Raw genomic sequence first — 21,101 nt, 5'->3', positions numbered from 1 at the left:
GTGGTAGTGGCTTATAATAACAGTGTACTATTGTGTGAGTCCGGGTTGACTAGAGAAACAAATTCATAGACACTCAGGTGTATAAGAAAGAGCTTTATATATGAGAGCAATTGTATATTGAGAAAATATCCCAGCCCAGTCTAGATCAAGTTCATAAGTCCGATATTAGCTCTTATGTCTGATACAATCTATAAATTCCTCTTTAGACTCATGCAACACATGCAATGATGCCAAATGCAGGAAGATCACAGACCAGTGGGTAGAAAGTCTTGTGGATCCAGTGTCAGTGGAAGCATCTCAGCGCTGGCATGGGTCCCCACGTGGCTTTTCCAGTTGCAGGCCTCTGGCATAGCTCCATGTGTCTTGTCACCAGGAATACAAAGCCGAGAGTGTCCCTGACGTCCAGTGAGCTATTTATATCCTTCTAGCCTCCAAATAAGGTCATCAAGGTGCGATTTGATTGACAGACCAACTCCACCCCTTGGCAACTTGACAGAGTATGTAGCTGCCACAAATATTAGCCCTCCTGACTATGTTGGCTTGTTGGTTGAGAGGAATCACCTTTTAACATTTGGGGTCTCTTGTATTTTGCAGAATCCCTGGTGGTGAAGCGGTTATACATTGGGTTGCTAACTGCTAGGTCAGCAGTTCAACACCACCGGCCACTGGTGGGACCAAGACTAGGCTAGAGTTACAGTTTTGAAACCCACAGGGGCGGTTTCCCCATCTTAGAGGTGACTGTGAGTCAGCATCGCTCAATGGCAGTGAATGTGTGGGTTTGGTTTGGTGCTTTGCATGCACTCGGATGAAGTGTGGACTAGGGTGGCTTCTGAGATGGCATCTGCCCTGCCATCACCCCCAGTTAGATGGGGGAACCGTTGGAGATGGTCAGGCATCTCTGTCTTGCCATGGCTAGCCGAAGCTTCCTCACAGCACGGTACTCTCAGTGCATTCAGACTAGTAGTGGGTTATCGGACTCTTCCCAGGGCAAGCTTCCCAAGAGCACAAGGCAGAGTGGACAGCGAGGCTCAGGGCTGTGCTTCTGACATCACTCAGCGTCGCCTTTGCTACATGGTGTTCCGTACCCGGACGAAGGCATGCATAGCTGGGGGTTTGATTTATTGCTTTTATCCTTGTTTTACGTTGCTGAGTCGATTGCAACTCACGGAGCCCCCATGTGTTCACGGCGGGGGGTCATGTTCTGAGACTCACTTCCCTCTGGAGCATGGATGCAAACTCGGGTCCTTCCTCCCCAAGGATACCTTGGGTGACCTGGTTCTTGTGTCCGTTCCCCCAGCGCATGCCCATCTGGACCTCATCCCACACTGCTACTCAGTCCTCCTCGATGTCCGGGCAATGGGACCCAAGACAGCACGTTTTGTTCTTCTGGCTCATGTCAGTGAAACTCAGTGCTGTGAATGGATGCTGGGAGATTCCCCACTCATTTTGAACCCTCATCGAGGGCGGTTCTACTGCCCTGAGAGGACGTGTTGTGTAGACAGAACTGAGGTGAAACAGGGAAAGTGGCCCCAGGAAGAAACGCGGTGTCAGAAACAAAGTCCAAGCACACAGCCGTTTCCATTTCCACTGCAGGCGGGGTTTGTCCTCAAAGGGAGCCCCTCTGGGGAGGAAGGACACCCGAGAACTCCTGGATGCTATGTGTTTGGGAATCAGTGCCAGCCAGCAACTTCCTCGGTCCAGTGCCTCGAGTTTTAAAGATGACAGCTGTTCAGATATGCCATCTTCTTCCCTACACTCATTCAATCATTCATTCATTCATTCAACAAATGGACACGGAACAGCTGCTGTAGGAGGGGAAACGCGTTAGACACTTGGGGAGCTGCAGCAATGAATCGGGCCAGGATCGGGGCAGAGACGGCTCCCACACAGAGCATCCAGGGTTTGGTCTTGCAGGTGGCGTGGGGAGGGGGCATGAACGTAGCCGTGAAGAAGAGCTGCAGCTCTTTCAGGCCATCAGTCTGGTCCGCTGGGGTGGAGATGGCATGGCCTCTCACGACCACCGACACCGTGCTTGTTTGCCCTTGTGCCTGTCACATCACGGGCAGGTAGCCCCAGAGCCAGGCATGTTACTCTAGGAAGGAGAGTGTTTGCTTTGTCCCATAGAAAGTAGTTCCCTCAGAATCCAGCTTCCTAGTGCATTTGCTGCTTGCAGTGGAGTTAATACGTGCTGATCAACCACCCACAGGTTGAAAGGTTCTTGTGGTAAGATGACTTTGATCGGTGTTATCAAAGGGCCAGAGGGCCCCTGGCCATGCCGTGACGAAAGGGCTTGCCTTCTAACTAACAGATCAGTGGTGCGTTCGTGCCCAGCAGCTGTTGTGAAGGAGAAGGACGAGGCAGCCTGCTTCTGTAAGATACACAGTCCCGTGGGGCAGTTCTGCTCCCTCCTGGAGGGTCGCTGTGAGTCTCAGTTGAATGGATGACAGTGAGTTGGGGTTGGTTTTTGTGGTAGCACTTCACACTGACAATACCTATCTCTGGACTGTGATCTTGTAAGCGAAAAGCTGTCTTATTTAATGGTGGAGCCCCCGTGCCTAGCAGTGACCATTCCTGGTACACAGAATATGAATGGGGGAGAGAGAAGATCATCTCCCGTGAAGATTGTGGTTGAGAGGACTCTATGGGGGCCGTTCCACTCTGTCCTACAGTGGTGTCTGTGTTTGGAGATTGGATCTAAATCCTAGGGGACGAGGGAAACCTCCTGAGAAAGCCTAACATTGAGGTTGTCCTCAAAGAACTAGCTGAATGGGGAGTGCTAGCATTACCAAGGACCCAGAGGGCAAATCTCCTGTGGAGGGCCCAGTGCCACCATCGGTGTGCCTCTGGCACATACACTTTTTGCCAAGCTACAGGGGGAGCCGGACCTAGTTGTCTAATAGATTAAATGGTGTTAAGGAAATCCTTGCCTGCCCAACAGGTGCGTGGACATTTCTGCAGGTCCCGTTTCACCATGTTGTTCCACCTCTAGGTTGCTAATGATTCTTCCTTTCTGTTTTTGTCTTTTGCAGAAATCACTCTATCCTCGGCTCCGTGATCCCGTGACTATCACTCCTGTGGTCATTCGTCAAGTTGACCAAGCAGATGGGTGGCGTGTGTTATAGGAATTGGCAGCAATATCCAATGGGTGAGGAAGGTAAGAAGGAGTGAGGTGACTGTATGATTCATGTGGCATTCTGTGTGTGTAGAGGTGGGCATCCCCACAGATGGGAGTCCATGGGGCCCCAAGCCAAAAGTGCTAAGTAGAATATCCGAGGGAGGGAAAGGCCTGTCTTGGGTAAGAGGAATGTGATTATTTATGACTCTTTATTGAGCATCCGTTAGATGCCATGGAAGAATGATCATCTCTTCGGCTACAGATTCAGATGATTGGGAAGGAATTTGGGCGTGATGATAAAGGGTCTTTAAACTCAGTTGGACTGGTTGACAGGAGGTCTGCCCTGCTGGTTTCTTTGCTCTTTTCGGGATATTGAAAATAACTCGGGCATGACCAAGGCAGCTAGTATTTTGAAGGGAGAAAGGTTTAAGAGGCTGAACCTTGCACATCTCCGGGGCCAAGTACTAGACCATGAGCCTGGAGGCCTGCTTTCAGGTCCCAGGCCCAGTGCCACCATCTGAGTGCCTCGGGCACATGCATTCTTTGCTGGGCCACGGGCGGTTGGACCTGGGTGACCTAGTAGTCCCTACATTTTGGCACCCTAGGGATCCATTCACCGTCTCCATTGACTTGGTCAAGACTGGAGCTGTTTTATGGAGTGTCCACACATCCAAGATAGAAATATGAGAATGAATTTTACCAGCATGACTTTCCACCATTTGGGGTTCTAGACCCATCCATCCAAGTGTCCTGCCTGGAACTCAACCCCAGGCATCAAACGCAGCAGACAAATCTGAATGATGGTTTTATCCTTTAAACCTTCACTCCCTTCTGTCTCACACTTCAGTGACAGCCTCAATCACCCACACGAGGGACTAGGGAGGAATCCCTTATGCATCTCAGTCTCTCATCTCCACTGCCAGGTTAGTCCAATTGATTCCTGTTGACTACTCACCAGGGTGCCTCGTATCTGCCTACTGAGCCCCATCCCCACTGCTCTCCACCAGTTCAAAGCCACACTCTTCTCCTCAGTTACTGAGATTGCCAGCTTCCCCGTCTTTATGTGGCTTCTCCAGTAGCCCTTCTCCTCCAGCAGCTCCAGGAAGATCTGCCCACCATTCTTCCAGACACACATCCTAAGCAGTGTCCCTCAGTGCAAACAGGATAGTACTTTGCCACTTACTACACGCCAATGGTAAAGGCCTGGATCATTTTTAAAGCTTCCAGGACTCTCTCCAGATGGAGTCCTGCGTTGGCCTCCTAGCTTCATCTCGCAGGCAGGCCCTCTGCCCACTGACCTTCTCGCTACACATCCAGGCTAGAGGGTAGACATGGCATAGCCATAGTTTCTCACAGCCCCCTCCTCTCTCTTGTCAACTCTACAATCGAGGCCACACTCATCTTGACGTCCAAGCTTGGCTCTCCTGATCTTCACGAGTGTTCCCTGAGACTGCATTCCCTAAGACTGAGCTGTGAGCATCTCGCGATGTTTCCCACTAGCACTCCCTGGGGGCACCAGACCGTCTAGGAGGCTGCAAAAGCAGATTGACCTTGCTTGACCCTGCAGTGTGGGGTACAGTGCAAACGTTTTTAATTACCAGAGAGTGCTGAGTAGAATTTTTCTACCCTAAAAAGTGGGCAAGGGAGAAGTGGACAAATAAGTTTGGGGACCTGTCTTCTAGGCTCTGCTTGAGCTCCCAGGATGACAGCATTTGCCATGGCTTCTGCATTGAGTTGTAGCTGTCAATTTTGGGGGGGCTGAGATTCCTATTTATTTGTTTGTTTATTTCTATATACTTGGCTTTTGAGGATGGTTTGAGGTTAACAGAAACATGACGGAGAGGGGGTCTCAGGTATGAGGGCCCTGTAAAGGTTTGTGGGAATAAATGGCATTGGAAGTAGATGGACTTTTTCCCCAGGAACTTTTGGAAGCCCCCTCCTAGGGCTTCTCCCCCTCTGCACACGCTTTCTCCTGTTGTGAACTTCTTGCCTTCTCCTTGTGTATCTGTCTCACCCAGGGTCCAAGATTGACATACGATGGCTGAGTAAGCTTGCGGGTCCCTCTGTGTGGTACCGCTCTATGGCTTTCACCAGCTGTGTTGTGTCACGGAGGCACCACTAAAGTATCTGGCTGAACAGTTTCATCGCACTTACGATGCCCCCTGCTTCACCCCTTCATCCATCATTGTCAAATGAGCTGTCTTGTCTTCTCAGCTCGACTTGGAGGCTCTTGTGGGCAGATCTGATTTTAGAGCCCACCCTACTCTGGTTGTTAATGCCCTGCCTGAGCCCCATAAACCCAACCCAAGCTTGATAGGATGTATTCATTCAATGACTAGAGACTGGCTTCTCTGTACTCTGAATAGAAGGTGAAGGAGGGGGTAATGCTGCCATAGAAAGTAAAGTCAGAAAAATAGCGCCTAACCTGAGCTGACTATGGGCCAAGCATCCTGCCCAGGTCTTTAAATATATCTCCTCCCTCAATTCTTACAAAAGCCTTACGTCTGGTTCTCATTCTCACTGTGAGTCCATCCATCCTGACTCACAGGGCCCTTGTTTGTGTAGTAGGGGTGGTTAATACAGAAGGGCCCCTGATGGCACAGTGGGTTGTCCTGCTGTCTGCAAGGTTGATGGTTCAAACACACCAGCTGCTCTGTGGAAGAAAGATTTAGTCTTGGAAACCCAAAGGTTCATGTCCAGTCTGTCCCATAGGGTCAGCATGCATCAAAATTGACTCAATAGTTAGGGGTTTGCTTTCTTTGCTTTGTTAATATAAAGTCCCTGAGTGAAACAAACCACTGAGTGCTTGCTTGGCTACTAACCACAAAGTGGATGGTTCAAATCTACACAGAGCTACCTCAGAACAAAACCCTGGTGATCTACTTCCTGAAGATCACCACCATTGAGACCCTGTGGGAGTAAGTTCTATTGTGAAGCACGCATGTCAATGTGTGTTGGGATAGACTCCACAGCTACATCTTCTGGGTGTTCATTTGTTTGTGTGATTTTAATAATACTGTGTTAGGCTGGGTTCTCTCGAGATGCAAAGCCAGTGGTATATATGTGTGTCTACTTGTGTCTATACAAGGCTGGTGGAGCCAGAGGTGGATGAATACCAACTCATGGCTGTTGTGTCCATTGAATCCAGGATCAGTAGGCAATATGGTGGATCACTGAAAGCTCCCAGAGTTGGCAAGTAATATGGCAGGCAGATGACTCAAGTCCAAAGAACCAGAGGTGAATGAGACAGATCCGAGATTCAGGCCAACGAGCAAGAGAGAAAGCGTTCCTATGGAGACTGCTTAAACAGGAATAGGCCACACCCCCAAAGAAACTTCCTTTCCATTGCACCAGGGCTGTGACCTGAGTAAGGAGACTAGCTAGCCTCCTCCCTCGTTCTCTTCCAACTGCTTTCCTAGCCAGATCAGATTTCATCATGCATTGTTGTTTACATGGCATTTTGTTACATTATGGGGAAAGCCTCTCCTACCAAAGACGGAATTCTGGTCCAGTCAAGGTGGCACAAAGCCTAATAAACACAATATTCAAATTTCATAATTGAGAAAACTGATAAGTTCCTTGTCTTTGGGCATATACTTCAAAATACAGAGCCAGATATTTGAACCTGGCAAGTCTGACATGAGCCTGAAACACCACTCCTCCAAGACCCTTCTGCCTGTCCCCAGATGAATGTGCTGCATTATGGACCGCCGTCTTCTCTTCCTCTGGAGGCTCAGGCTTCTCCTGCAGCCGCTGTTCCACAGGGGGCCGGCCTTGGGGTCGGGGCCCACGAAACGTGGCTCTTTCCCACGTGTTCTACACTGAGCTGTGAGTGTGAGCCTGTGGGGACATGTGGCTCGGAGCGCCCTCCCTTCTCCTCCTCAGCCTCTGCTCAGCATTTACTTTATTATGAGCAGAAACCATGCGCGGAGACCTGGAGTGGAGGATGTACTTCCTCCCAGTACACCAAGAAAGCAACTGAACTACCAAAGCAACGCAAGTCACCGCCATCAGGGTCCATGCAGTTTCCAAGACTAGAACTCTTCATGGGCGTGGACGGCCCAATGCCCCACCCGCAGCACCCGCAAGAGTTCCTTCAAGGACCTGGAAGCTGCGTGGCCGCTCCTCTCTCCACGCCCTCGCTGCTCTCCATTGCTCGGAAGCCTGGCTTATGGGACCAAGCCTGTTCCTCCTGTGGACCAGGCTGTGAATGATGGTCCTCCCTCCTCTCCACTTCCTCAGCCCTTTGCATTCCTCAATGGGAGATGCCAATGCCATTTCCTGTGTTCCTTGCTAATGGGAACCATTAGAATGCAGTAGCAATGGAGCAGATTCAGTGTTTGAATTCCGTTTCTTTTCGAGGAATTCCATTAGACTTCTAAATTCCCACATGGATATTAAGAACAGCCTAAATTGAAGAATTCGACATTGCTTTTAATCCAGGAAGAGGGGAGGTAAAAATATCTTGATTTAAAAGCACTGCAGAGTGGCTGCAGGGGGGCAGCTCTTTCATCTTTTAAAAAAAAAAAATCATTGTATTGGGGGCTCTCACAGCTCTTGTTAAAAACCATACCTCAGTTGTATCCGGCATATTCATACATAGATTCCATCGTTCTTTTCTAGACATTTACTTTCCATTGAGCCCTTGGGATCAGCTCCTCTTTTTTTCCTTCCCTCCTCCCCCCCCCAAACCTCGTGCCCCCCTAATAGATTGTAGAGTGTTAATTATTTTCAAATCTCACTCTGACCGACCACTCTCTCCCTTCCCCTCTGGTGTCTGTTGTTCTTCCCCCTGGATGGGGGTGTGTGGCTATGTGCCATTCATTGCGATCGGTGCCCCCTCCCTCCCCACCTCACCCCCTGCCCCCTACCCTTTTGGGATCTCTCTTCCCATTCTTGTCCCTCGGCTCCATGTGTTATGAGTTTTATTTCTTGCCTATACCTATGTACATGCTCCCATCTAGCTTCTTGCTTTGCAGAGAGGAATTGATCTGTCTAGGGAGGATGAGGAAAGGACAGGGGGAGTGGGGGAGAGGCACACAGAGAGGGGTTGTTAACCAGAGGCAGGGTCTTGGTTTGGCTTTAAGGGATCAGCTCTTGGGCTCCCTGGCTGACTTACTTCCAGAGGAATACATGGAGCATCCTCTGACATCTGTCCTCCCCAGGTTCCTCCTGAGAGCTGAGCAGGGTTACCTGGGAAGCAGCAGCACCAGACTCCTCAGTCCTGCTGCCCAGTTGGGCTTTTAGCAAGGGGCTTGGGTACAAAAACAAAGGTCTTAGAGACATGACAGGGATCTGCTTTTACTCAGGAAAAGCCTACAAGTCTAGAGACCTTGCATAGGGGGCACTGAGCTCAGGCCATCCAGTTACCTCTCATTTACAAATACAACATTCCCAAGGAGCCGCATGGGGCAGCTCCCTGTGCTGGGGGTATGCAGCATGCCTTGGCCCAGGCCCCACCATGTGGCACGTCAGTGGCCTGCTTCCTGCTCTGGGCCCGCTGCATGTCTGTGAGCGTGCAGTTCCCCTCTCCAGAGCATGGCCTGGCCTATTCTGGAGTAACAGGCCCTGCAGCCCTCTACAGCAGGTGTCCTGTGGCTTGCAAGCAGAGCCCCCACCCCGCTCCAAAATTCACCTGGGGTTGCACGGCAAATCCAGAAGTGTGTGGCTGCCACCACCTCAATCGGCTGGCTAGTAATTCCATGAAGCACACAGGTACTAAGAGGAAAGACTGTCCTTGCTCTACTGAGTCAGGACCCGGCCGGAGGGAAGAGCCTCTCACCCCCGCCATTCCGGTACAGGCATTAGCAGAGGGCAGGCCAGCCCACATGTCCATGCTTTTGGCCCTCACTTGGATTCAAACTTGAGCTTGAAAGAAGACAAAGCTCTATAAGGAGCTCTGGTGGTTCAGACAATTAAGCACTCAGCTACGAACCCTTAGGTCTGAGCCACCAGCAGCTCCAACCAGAAATGACCTGGCTATTTGCTTTTGTGAGAAGTCCTATGGGACATTGTGCCTCTGTTACCCGGGGACAACTTGCTGACACCTAATGACAACAAGCTGACTCATGCAGCTACGTGTCTCCATGGAGAGTGACCAGAGAAGAAACGGACCCCGAAGAGATGCACGTGTTGACCACATCTGGAGAGCCCTCCTTATTGTAGATCCTGGGCAAGGGACCCTTAGGCATCCCCAGGGACAAGCAGCACTGCCCCATGTGGATTTCATGGACTGACACTTTGCATGGGAGTAGAAAGCCTCGTCTTTCTCCCACGGAGTGGATGCTGCATCCAAATTGCTGACCTGTGGGTAGCAACTGGTCACTTCTTCCAGGGGTCAGAATCAACTCGATGGCAGTGAGTTGGGTTTGGGTTTGGGACTAGGTACTGGGGCTGCACCAGTGAACCAATTGCCCGCATACCAGTCCACCACTTCCCCAAAGCCCCATCCACAAGGAGTCCCTTGTGATAGAGCCAGACCTGCAGACAAAGGCTTAGAGCTCGTCCACACACCCAGGGGCCCCTTTGGATAATAGACTTGGGGGAAAAGCACTGACCACCCAGAGAAAGAAGCGGCCACAGCCCTCAGCAGTGAGAGGCGCTGACCTGAATGTGCTCCAAGGAATCAGGAAAGGCTTCATTAAGGAAGTGACCTTTGGGCTGAGACCGAAAACCTGAGTAGGAATTTACCAGTAGGGTTTGTCAGGCTGAGGGGCCAGAACAGGTGTCCTCACGCCACTGCGGGTAGAACTGGCTGGGAGCCTTGAGCACTGTGTGCTTGCTTTGATTTTTATCGAGTCTAAGAAACGAACACGAACGTGGTTTAGAATCCAGAAAGTGATGAAAGGTCCAAGAAAACTAGCCTTTCTCCCTTCCTTGTCTCTACTTACTCCATTTCCCTCTGCAGAAACAGCTACTGTTTGCAGTCGTGTGTGTGTGTGTGTGTGTGTGTGTGTGTGTGTATCTTCCAGAGGTTTTCCAGGCAGATGTGAACACATACATCCCCTGGTTCCTTCCACCAGGTTTGTATCTGACCACACATTGCTCAGACTGCTCCATAGTGGTGATGAGACTTGGTCTTTGGACATCTCCTCAGGAGGGACCAGTCCCTGGAGAAGGACTCCATGGTCGGTGGGACAGAGGGTCGGGGAAAAGGGGAAGAGCGCCGATGAGATGGATTGACACAGCGGCTGCCGCGATGGGCTCCCACACAAGAGCCGTTGGGAGAATGGTTCAGAACTGGGCAGGCTTTCTGCTGTTGTCCTTGGGTTCTGCTCGAGTCAGCACTGATGCTGCAACACCAGCAGCAGCCGCACAGACGGTCCCACATGTGGTGCTCTGCCTTGATGACAAAGGCCAGAAATAGCATTATGCTCCTTTCCTCATTCTTGTCCGTCTTAGCTTGGTCCCTTCTGCATGTCTATTTCAAATCTGCAGCCAGGTTGCAAACTCAGGGCTGTTCATTCCCAGGCGTGCTGCATCTCAGGCTCCTGGTTGTGTGGTCTCTCTCTGCTGTGCCCACGTTCCCAAGGTTAGACATTTATCCCCTGTCAAGGTACCAGCTTGGGTATCAGTTACTTGGACACCTGGGTGCCTCTTTCCCAGCCCTTGCTTGCAGAGAGCCCAGGTGAAATTGAAACCGGAAAAGAGGTCTTTCCTGGTGTCGGTTTCCCTGCAGGGTCATAAGGGCCCCTTGCCTACAGGATGGAGATGAAGGAGGGCCCAACTTTGAGCCACTCGAAATCCATCTGCTGCTCATCTCTCTCATCAAAGGCTCTGCAAGAGTGGTTTGTCTCGGGCAAGTACGCACACGCCTGCACTTCCTCTTGTGCCCCAGTGGTGCAGGAGGGGGAGAGGTGGCCCAGATGGAATCGCTTCTTCTACTGGCTCCATTTCTGACCAGCACCCTAGATCTCACGCTTCCCCAGTTCTGCTTTTTGGAGCCCACAGGGTACCTGAGAGGCTAGGGTAGGAGTCCCTCCTTTGAAAGATGAAAGGACCTGAGCCCTGCTGATCTGTGATCTGAGCACTTCCCCTGTGTCTCCCACCTGGGAAGGACTTGGGATACTGCCAGGGGGGAACTCACCTAGGAAGACCATGCGGCCTGCCTCTGAAGCCCTGTGCTCTGGGCTTGAGGGTGGTGGGTGTTTTCAGGGATAGTTTAAGTGTTTAATTCTTGGCAGCCTTCCTGGCATTCCCGTGCTCTGTGCCAAGGCCTGTAATCTGGGTAATCTGGGTGCCCCAGGGTCTGTGCGAGGGCGTGCATGGCACATGCTGCTGGCACACTTGGCTGCTCACTGGAAGGTTGGAGATTTGAGGTTGCTGAGAGTTGTCACGAGAGAAAGGCCTGGCAGTCCCATCGTAAGCGAACAGTGACAGAAAACCCTGTGAAGCACAGTTCTGTGTGCACTCCCAGGAGGTTGGCGTCATGAGGAATTGGTTTGGTGGCAATTCTTGGGTTGGTTGAGCTGAATAAAGCAGCCGAACCAGAGTATGATGGGGTTGGATTTCCAAAGAAGGGCTTTCTGGCCGTTCATCTCTTCATTCACTCACGCACCCTCACATAAACACATTAATTATCAGTGGCCTACGCTGAGCAGCAGGAGACCTGGTGGCACAAGGCATTAAACACTGGGCCGCTAACCAAAAGGTGGACAATTCCACTCCTTTGTCTGCTCCACGGGAGAAGGAAGGATCAGTCTGCTTTCTGTAAAAGTTTGCAGCCTCGGAAGCTCCAGGGAGCAATCAGATTCTGTCGTCTGGATCAGAACACACTGGGTGCTGTGCTGCGTCCACTCAGGAAGCCCTGCCGGATAACAGAGGTTCCTATTCCATCCTGCCTCTGGGGCCAGTCTCTGACCCACCTCCAAGTCTTTCTCCATCAACCTGGCTCCTTAGAAACGTTTGACTGACAGCTTCCCTGCCTGGCATCACATGATTCTTAAAGCCACAGAATCATTTTCTCCAGAGGCTACTGGCCCGAAGGACCCCTTGCCCTGTGGGGAATTCAGAGCCCAGGGCAGATTAAGAGAGTAGGGAGCAAATGCAGCAAGTCCTACTGTGAGCTGCCACAAGCTAATTGCGGACACTGAGGATAGAGAAGCGAAGCCAGACACCTGGCAGACGCCTCTATTTGGACGCTTTAGAGAAATTGCAGAAGGGCCAGGAAGTTCACCTTTTCAAGAGGCTCCGAATTTTAGAATCCAACCACCCTTCCAACTGCTTGCAGGTTGCCATAGTGACGGTACATATACCATTTCCTTTTTGGTCCCTTAATATGATTTTTTTTAAAATTCAATTGCAAGGGCTAATGAGACAGTTCCTCTCTAAATTGCTGACACATCAGCTGTGCTCCTGAAAACTCAGTGCCCAGGCCAACCCAGGTCCCCTTTCAAGTCTCTGTACACTCTCAGCCTCTCCTTGGGATGTGTACTAGAGAAATGGACCCTGGAAAATGGTGACTCAGTGTCCCCAGTGGCTTGGGTACCGAATGAAAACCCCTTCGGTGCTTGGATAGTGTCCCTCTTGTGAAGTCTAAACTGAATCACACCCCCTTAACTTGCGTGCTCCCACCCCATGTGAGCAGGGAGCATGTGTTCAAAGAACTAGCCAGGTGGCTGGTGCTCAGGGCGCAGGGAACATGCCCAGCCCAAGGACTTCTGCAGTCCATTATCCATCAGGCTGCGACTGGATTTTTTTCTAAAGGCCAAATGGTAGTAGGTTGCTTAAGGCTCAAACCCCCTTAGAAGTTTCCTACCCCTTGCAGGATGGATTCCCAAGATCTTCTGGTTTCTAAAATCTGGACAGTGTAGCCCTGTCATCTCCTGAAGCTTCCTTCTCCATCCTCACCCTTAACACCCCACCTGTACCCTGTAGCTACAGGTAGCCCCGCTCCTTTGACCCTCACAAGGAAGGCCCGATGCCCCCTCAATGCCTGAGGCTACCCTTTGTGTCATCACACTGTGTTTCCTGTGTGGACCACGGCACTCCCCGGCAGTTCCTGGACACACGGTGACGGCTCCCGCCCCCATCCTCCTAGAGTACGGTTTTTCTGCTCCTTGCTCTGCCCCAGAGGCCTATTGGGGTTCCCCGACTCTGTGATGTATGTGGGTCGAGAACCCCTGGACGATCTTCAAGAACGTGGAGTCATTGGTTAGTGAAAAGATCTTGAACAAAGGGCGTGCTAGCGGGTGTTAGATCCGGACTTCATTTCGGTCTTCAGTATGGATGACAACCGCATGTTAACAAAATAAAAATCCTCACAGCTAGACCCATAGATAGCATCTTGATTTACAGAGAAATGATTCAGGTTGTCAAGGATTTCGTCTTCCTTGGATGCGCAAGCAATACTCATGGAACCCCCAGTCAAGAGATCAAACGACACATTGCATTGGGTAAACTGACAGCTGAAGACCTCTTTGTGGTGTGGCAAAGCAAGGACGTCCCTTTGAAGACTGAGGTACACCGCACCCAAAGCCATGGCCTTTTCCGGTGCCTCAGATGCATGTGACAGCTGGACACTGACCCAGGAAGAAACGATGCGCTTGAGTTGGAGAAGAATACTGAAAGTACCATCGACTGTCCAAAGAACAAATCAGTCTGCTTCCGAAGTACAGCCATCATGCTCCTTAGGATGGACCGTGGTGCGACTTCTTCTCACATCCTTGGGCCATAGTATTTGCCATGACAAGTCCATAGAACAGCCTGCCCTGTTCTGAGTGAATGAAGCACAGGGGCAAAGAACAAGATGGATGGGTTGGGTGGCTCCCGTGATCTCGTCAAACAATTGTGAGGATGCAGCAGGGCCAGGCAGTGGTTCATTCTAGAGCAGTGGTTCTCAACTTCCTCATGCCGCGACCCTTTCAGACAGTTCCTCATGTCCCGGTGACCCCCAACCATAACATTATTTTCGTTGCTACTTCATCGCTGTCATTTGGCTACTGTCATGAATTGGGAGACCCTTGTGAAGGGTTGTTCGACCTCCAGGTTGGTTCAGAACCGCTGCTCTCCTGTCAGTGGGGTCTCTGTGAGGCAGGACAACACCCGTGGCTGTTGGGTCTCTCCTAGCAGTGAAGGCGGTAGGGTCGGGACCCACCTTTCCGGATATGCTAAAAATCCCCGAAATGTGCACCTTACCAGAGGGTGAACATGGTCAGCATATGTGCTTGCTATCTGCGATTTTGTTAAAAGCACATGCGGTGTGGCCCCATTTACAAGTATGTTGCGGGAGCTTGCGCCCATTGAGATGGCTCAGGCTCACGGTGACCATGCCGGTGCTGAGTCCAACAGCTCCATTAGATGGCCGAGTCTGTGAGCTTTCGGAAGCAGATTGCTTGGCCTGTCTTCTGAGGTCCCTCTGGATGGGCTTGAGCTGCCAGTGTCCCAGTCAGTAGCCCAGGGCTTCACAGGTGCAGGGAATCGGGTCTCCTTGGACTAGGCTAAAAGGTGACACCAACCCACACTGCTTCCAGGGGAGGCCTTTATGGGAAGGCCTTCGCAGACCCCAGTTTACAGACCCAGAACCCAGTTGTCAGGTCAGTGTGAGCCTACGTCAGCCGTGAGGAGGCTGGGCTCCCAGCTTGGGCCTTTCTGACCTCGCTGCTCGGATTCTTCCTAATTTCAGTTCTCAGAAATCTGGAGAGGTGCCGGTAGCCCGAGTGACAGTGTGATGACAGTGGTTTGTCTCTGAAAACCAAACTCGCCATCAAATTGATTCCAACTCATAAAGACCCTATAGGACAGGGTAGAACCACCCGTATGCATTTCTGAGACTAACTCTTTACGGGAGTAAGTAGCCAGCCTCTTCTTTCTTTCGAGGTGGTTTCGAACTGCTGACCTTGAGATTAGCAGTCCAATAGGTCACCACTACGCACCAGGGTCCCTAATTTCTAAGCGCTCTGAGGAGCGATTTAAAGTCTGGAAAACCTGGAGTCTCTCCTCTCCTCTGATCTAAAAAGGGTTAAGGGGTGGGCTGTGAACTGAAAATCAAGCCCCTTGCACCTACCCAGAGAGGCCTTCGAAGGCAAACCTGCCACCCTGCTTCTGAAGGGAGACATGGATCACAGGCCCACTCTGCCACCTGGGGGCACCCTGAGTTGGAACCCACGTCACGTGATGGCAGTTGGTGTGGTTTGGGGGCTTACAGCATTCCTGTGCAAGCTGGTAAATATCAAGGGTGGGAGGGGGTGGCCTGCCAGGGAGCAGGCTGTCCTGGGGGAAATGAGGGACAGAATACGGAGAGAGGAGAGAGCTTGTACTCCCCAAACCCCGGCTGTAGAAAAAAAAAATGCCGCATCTGCTTTTCCAGTTTGGGGGCTATTTCCTCCGGGTTCCCAACTCCCACTTGGGCTCTCTCTCCCAAATTCTCCCATGCACCCCATTCCCTCAGTGCCGTGGCTCCCCCAGTGAAACCATGAGAAGCGGGATCCAGGTGTACTTAGCAAGCGCTGGCAATGGATGTCCCACCCACTCGTGATACCGTCAGCGTCAGCGCCGTGTCGGCTTTCCCTGTGTGGCAACAGCAGGTACACGTATCCGTTGTCAAACGCCTGTCTAGATTAAAGCCACCTAAGTCACTATCTGCCCCCGGGGTTAATGAGAGGCCTTTTGATGTCCTTCTCGTGCTCCGCTTCCGAGTAGGCGTGTAAACAGTGGGTCAGATTCCCCTCCTGTTGGACAGGATGGGAACCCGAGCCCGGGTTTGTAAGGATGGCTGCCTTTCATTCTTTTTCCCAGGGATGTTGATTTCCCCCCATCGGAAGGGCTTCCCAGCGTCCAGGGATGCGGCCCGCGGAGGAGGCTGGCTATGTTCACCTTCACAGCCAGAGCCCAAGCAAAGCTATATTTGTGATCTCCCGCCCCAGCTGAAATCCCGCCAGGCCCCACTGTTAGGATGTTTCAGGGAGCATAAATAAAATTAGATCTTCGCAGAGAGCAAGGAGCTAGCAAGGATGAGCTGAAGGCTGCCTGCTCAGGCGGAAGCTCTTCCTTCTCGTTTCTTGCCAGTGTGCTCGCTTTAAGGAAGTTACCAGAAGCAAAGAATGAAAAAATCTTGTAAGAGGGATGCCTCCATGTAGAATCTTGTGTCTCCCTGGGGCTCCGTGTGCGCGGGACCTGCTTTGCACCCAGGTGTGGGAACTCGGGTTCCAGCCTCCTTTCGGGCACGTCTTGGGCAGAGGACTGTTCTGCGCCTCTCTTTGCAGACTTTTCAGACGTGGTGACGTCATGGCGTCACCCTCATGACTTGAGAGGAGCTGTCCCAAAGTCCCCGAGCACTCAGTGTCTGCCATCAAAATAAGGGAGAAAAAAAGAACAAGAATACTGCCCGGGGGTCCATGCTCACCCGTGGCAACCCTGTGCGTCCCAGAGTGGAACTGCACTCCACAGGCTGCTTGGTGGCTCGTGTTCTGGGAGGAGATTCTCGATTGCCTGACCTTTCTTCTGAGGCACCCCAGGTTTGACTTCCAGCTGCCGCCCTTCCTGTTAGCAGCTGAGCATAACATCTGCTTGCCCCTCCCAGGGCCATGTCTATGAGTCAAGGTGGTGGGGGAGCCCCGAGAATGTGTCTATGCAAGTCCACGTGTCCAGGTTCCAGGGGGCTTCATAGATCCTTCAGGGGGAAACCCCACTGTCCATTCCATTTTTCCAGGAATGGTTGGAAAACCCCCACATGTCTGCATTCCATGATGGGTGCAGGGATCCCAGCCACACCCAGGCAAGAGTCTTTCTCCGGAAACCACCTTCCTGAGCCCCTGTCTTAGGCCTGGCAGCTGTGAAGGCGAGGGCAGCAGGCAGGTGTCACCCGGGGGCAGTGGGGGGGTGGGGGGGGCTGACCGGGGTCTCTATAGATGGGCATCGGCTATGAAGATGCCCCTCTGATACAGAAGATGAGCATGGGGGCAGAGTGGTGCCAAGGGAAGAGCCAGCCTCTGACCAGCCGTGTGCCGGGACTGAAGCTGGATTCTCCTTTTCCCTAGCACAGGTCTTCCTCTTGTGAGTAATGGGCTCACACACACTCCCTCACCGCCATCAAGCTGATGCTGGCTCAGGACACCCATAGAGGACAGGGTAGAACTGCTTCTGTGGGTTTCTGACACGCTTTCCAGGAATAGGCCTGGCTTTCTCCCCTGGGTAATGGAGGGAAGCATGAATGGTCTTGGCTCTCTGACAGATGGACGTCAGGCAGCAGCTTTTCAAGGGTGACCCCCCCCCCTTTGTTCCCCCAAAGCACTGTGAGCTTAGGAGCAGGGGCCAGGCCCCTGGAGGTGAGAGGGCCGAGTCCATGCCTTTGGTGCTGGCTGCTTGAACCGGGGAAATGGTTCCAGGGCTCCTAGGAAGCTTCCCTTGTCTCACCTGTCAGAGGGGTGTAGGAGTCTGTGCCTGCCGAGGTCACAGATAGCTACAGCCCCAGTGGCTTCAAACAACAAAACCGGACATTCTTTGGGCAGCAGGCTCCGCGTCTGACCCTGTGTGCAGAGCTATAGCCTAGGTGTCAGCAGGCCTGCGTTGCTTGGACTGACCTGCCTGCTTGCCTTGGTCAGATTCTGGGCGCCCCAGGACGCCCCGACTTCCTTCTGCCACCCATGTGTGTCGTCTTAGAGTCTCTCCTCTGAGCCTGCCTCCTGTGGTGACACTGGGTCCCTTCGCTCATCTCCAGGGCCACAAGTTAACCACACCGGCAAAGTCCCATTTGCCACGTTGGGCACATGCAAGAACGTATACACAGGTCCCAGGCATGAGGACTTGGGCAGCATTGCGCCCAATGCTGGTTGGGGTCTGTCAAGTCGATTCCCACTCATAGCGACCCTGTGGGGGGGACTAGCACTGCCCCCACGGAATTTCCGGGGCTGCCTGTGGTTAGATGCTCTGCGGTGGATTCTTACGGGAGCAAATTGCCAGGTCTGTGCTCTGGCCGAGCTGCTGGTGAGGTCGAGGCACTAGAGAGTTCGCTGAGGAGCTGAGCGCCTAACCCTGAACCTCAGGGCTCCCGTGCAGTCCTCGGGGGCATTGTTCTGTGTGCCACACCAGGGATATTCCTTCCTGCTTAGACTCTTTCCATCGAGACGAGCCCTTGGACCCCTTCGATCTTGTCTCCATCGATCATGATGTCTGCGGGTCCAGGTGGGGCACTTCCACTCTGTCCTGTAGGGTGACCCTGCGTTGGAAGCACGACATGACAGTCGGGTTAGTTTTTTAAGACGGGGTTTGGGTAGGGTGGTGACGCTCTTCCTCTTTGGTTTTCTGATGCCAGGTCGTACTTCGTTATAATACTTCTCCTTGCCTTCTATAGGCTCTTCGGTTGGTTGGTTTTTGTAAACATCAGGGCACCTGGCTGTCACAAATGATGTGGGCTGGACTGCTGACCAAAAGGGGTAGCCTCCCTAAAGATTGGTTCTGTGGTTAGATGCTCTGCCGTGGATTCTTACTGATGGCAGCGCCTTCTTCCAGAGTAGCACTGCCCCACAGGGCTTCCAAGCTAGAATCTTCACAGAGACAGATGGCCAGGCCTTTCTTCAGAGGTGCTCATGGGTGGATTTGAACCACCAACTCCATAGGGTGAGCAATGGAGTACTGAACCATTTTTGTCACTAGGACCCAGAAAATCTATGGTGCAGTCCTGTCCGAGGTCCACTGGGTGGCCGGCCAGAAGTCAGACCGATGACAACAGTGACGGTGGCAGCTGTTGTGTATCTGTATGTTACAGTCATCAGCTGTGTCCTCCTGGACAGCCAGTGGGAAGACGCAATGGGACTGGTGCGGGCGTCTTCTATGATCATGTGGATATGATTGTCCCGAAGTAAAGCATCTTCTCCTTTCCTGGGGCAGGATTTTTAGCCCAAGCCTTCGTCTCAGATAACAGCCCACATCTCACCGGTGCCTTTGAACATCAAAGAAGTACTTCCTGCCTCCATTCTCCATTAATCCACACTTATCTTTGTGGGCTGCTATGTAAAATGAGCTGATGTTTGTAGGAGTCCTTTGTAAATCACAGAGTGCTCTAAAGTATGGATGACAGTGATTGTTCCACTCCAGGTTTCCCATGAACAAAGCAGGAAATTAAGGACCCATGTTCTGTTACTCAGAAAGCAGTATGTAGCTATAGACTTTCCACCGATGGCTTTGATAATCCAATCTTCGGTATTCAGTCTGATTTAATATTGTCCCTGTGTGTGCCTTCCAGCCATCCTGACTCACAGTGACCTTTGTGACAGAGCATAACTGGCCCAAAGGGTTTGTGAAGCTATAATCTTTACGGAAGCAGACTGCTAGATTTCTAGTCCTTCAGAGCCACTGGGTGGGCTTCTCACACTGACCTCTCTGCTTAGCCATTTCATCCTCAGGGATCCTCATGTTTAGATTATACTCCTGGGTAACTTTTAATGTGTTGACAAACAAAGATGTCACTTTGACGACTAAGTTATGCCTGCCCCAGGCCATGGTATTTTCAATTGTCTCTTATGCATGTGAAAGTTGGATAGCGCCCCCGCCCCCAGAGGAATTCACTTCAGAGGACAACGCTGAATCTACAGCTCAGGGAGAGGGACATGGCTGATCAGAGCACACAGGAGCACATGAAGGCGGGGGTGGGGGGGTGCGGAGAGTGGAGCACATCCTGGCCCACCAAGCCCTGAGTTTGATAATTCCTGCTCAGAGTAGCTAGTGCACAGAGAGGACCATATGGCCAGGCCCACTGTGAGACATGGCATCCCCCTGCTGATCCAAAGCACGGGGACAAGACTTATCTGACCCCACAGCACTGAGGCGAAACACTAAGGGTGTGCAACAGAACAGCAAGGGGAGCAGAGCATGAAGTCCCCAGGGAATACCAAAAATAGACTTTGCAGCCATGGTGTGGCACCCCATCAGACTCAACCAGAAACATTCCTATAGCCCAACAAATATACCTTGAACTATGTATAGGCTTTTCTTTTTGTTGTTGTTGGTTCTTGTTTTGTTTTCTTTTGTTGCTTTGTTTTCCTGTCTGGTTTCTGTGCATATTATCTCTGCATGTCTATCTAGATAAGATAGGTGGGATAAATAATCTGGAGGAGAAAGCAAGGGGACTGATTGTTCCATGGGGACATGGGAGAGGGGGATGCCAGGAAGTGGCATGTTAACAAAGGAAGTGGATGTTAACAAACTGAGGGATATGGGAACATGTGATCTAAAGTGATCTAAAATCGGTGGCGAGGAGGGTGTAGGAGGCCTGGTCAAGGGCATTGTAGCTGAGAGGAATTACTGAAACCCAAATGAAGGCTCAACATGATAGTGGGACAAGAGGAAAGTAAAAGTAAATAGAAGAAAGAACTAGAAGGCAAAGGGCATTAATAGAGGTCTAAGTACAGGCAGGTATATATGAAAATATATTTATATATGAAGATGGGGAAATAGATCTATGTGCATCTATTTATAGGTTTAGTGTTGGACATTAGGCCTCCACTCATGTACTACCTCAATGCAAGAACATTTTGTTCTATTAAACTGGCATTCCATGATGCTTATCTTCCTGACAAGATCGCTGAAGACAAAATGAGTGCATAAGCTAATGTGGTAAAGAAAGCTGATGGTGCCCGGCTTTCACAAGATGTAGCATCTGGGGTCTTAAAGGCTTGAAGATAAACAAGTGGCCATCTAGCTGGGAAGCACAAAGTCCATATGCAAGAAGCACACCAGCCTGTGTGATCACGAGGTGTTCATAGGAACAGGTATCAGGCATCAAAGACCCATAACAAAAAAACTATAATAACATTGTGAATGAGAGGGAGTGCGGAGTGGAGATCCAAAGTCCATCTGTAGGCAACTGGACATCCCCTTACAGAAGGGTCATGGGGAGGAGACCTGCCCGTCAGGGTGTAGTATAGCACCGATGAAACATACCAGGAGAGTAAGGAGAAGGTGGGGTAAGAAAGGGGAAACCGATCACAATGACATACCTATAACCCCCTCCCAGAGGGATGGACAACAGAAAAGTGGGTAAAGGGAGACA

The 21,101-nt window shown here is 51.4% G+C and overlaps 1 protein-coding gene across 1 annotated transcript in view; it reads left to right on the top strand.

Annotated features, from left to right (window-relative positions):
* Window positions 1-3,038: 3,038 nt before the first annotated feature.
* The window catches only part of CDH11 (cadherin 11), a 99,360-nt gene continuing 81,297 nt past the window's right edge, over window positions 3,039-21,101 (top strand). Inside the window, exon 1 of the mRNA XM_045293905.1 lies at window positions 3,039-3,154. The gene's annotated coding sequence lies outside the window, so the exon portion shown is untranslated. The remainder of the gene's footprint in view (window positions 3,155-21,101) is intronic.

Source organism: Echinops telfairi, unplaced genomic scaffold (assembly GCF_000313985.2).
Source record: "Echinops telfairi isolate 266 unplaced genomic scaffold, ASM31398v2 ScPeMD7_2291;HRSCAF=2852, whole genome shotgun sequence".
Classification (NCBI taxonomy): Eukaryota; Metazoa; Chordata; class Mammalia; order Afrosoricida; family Tenrecidae; genus Echinops; species Echinops telfairi.
This window is presented reverse-complemented; position numbering and strand designations above follow the sequence as displayed.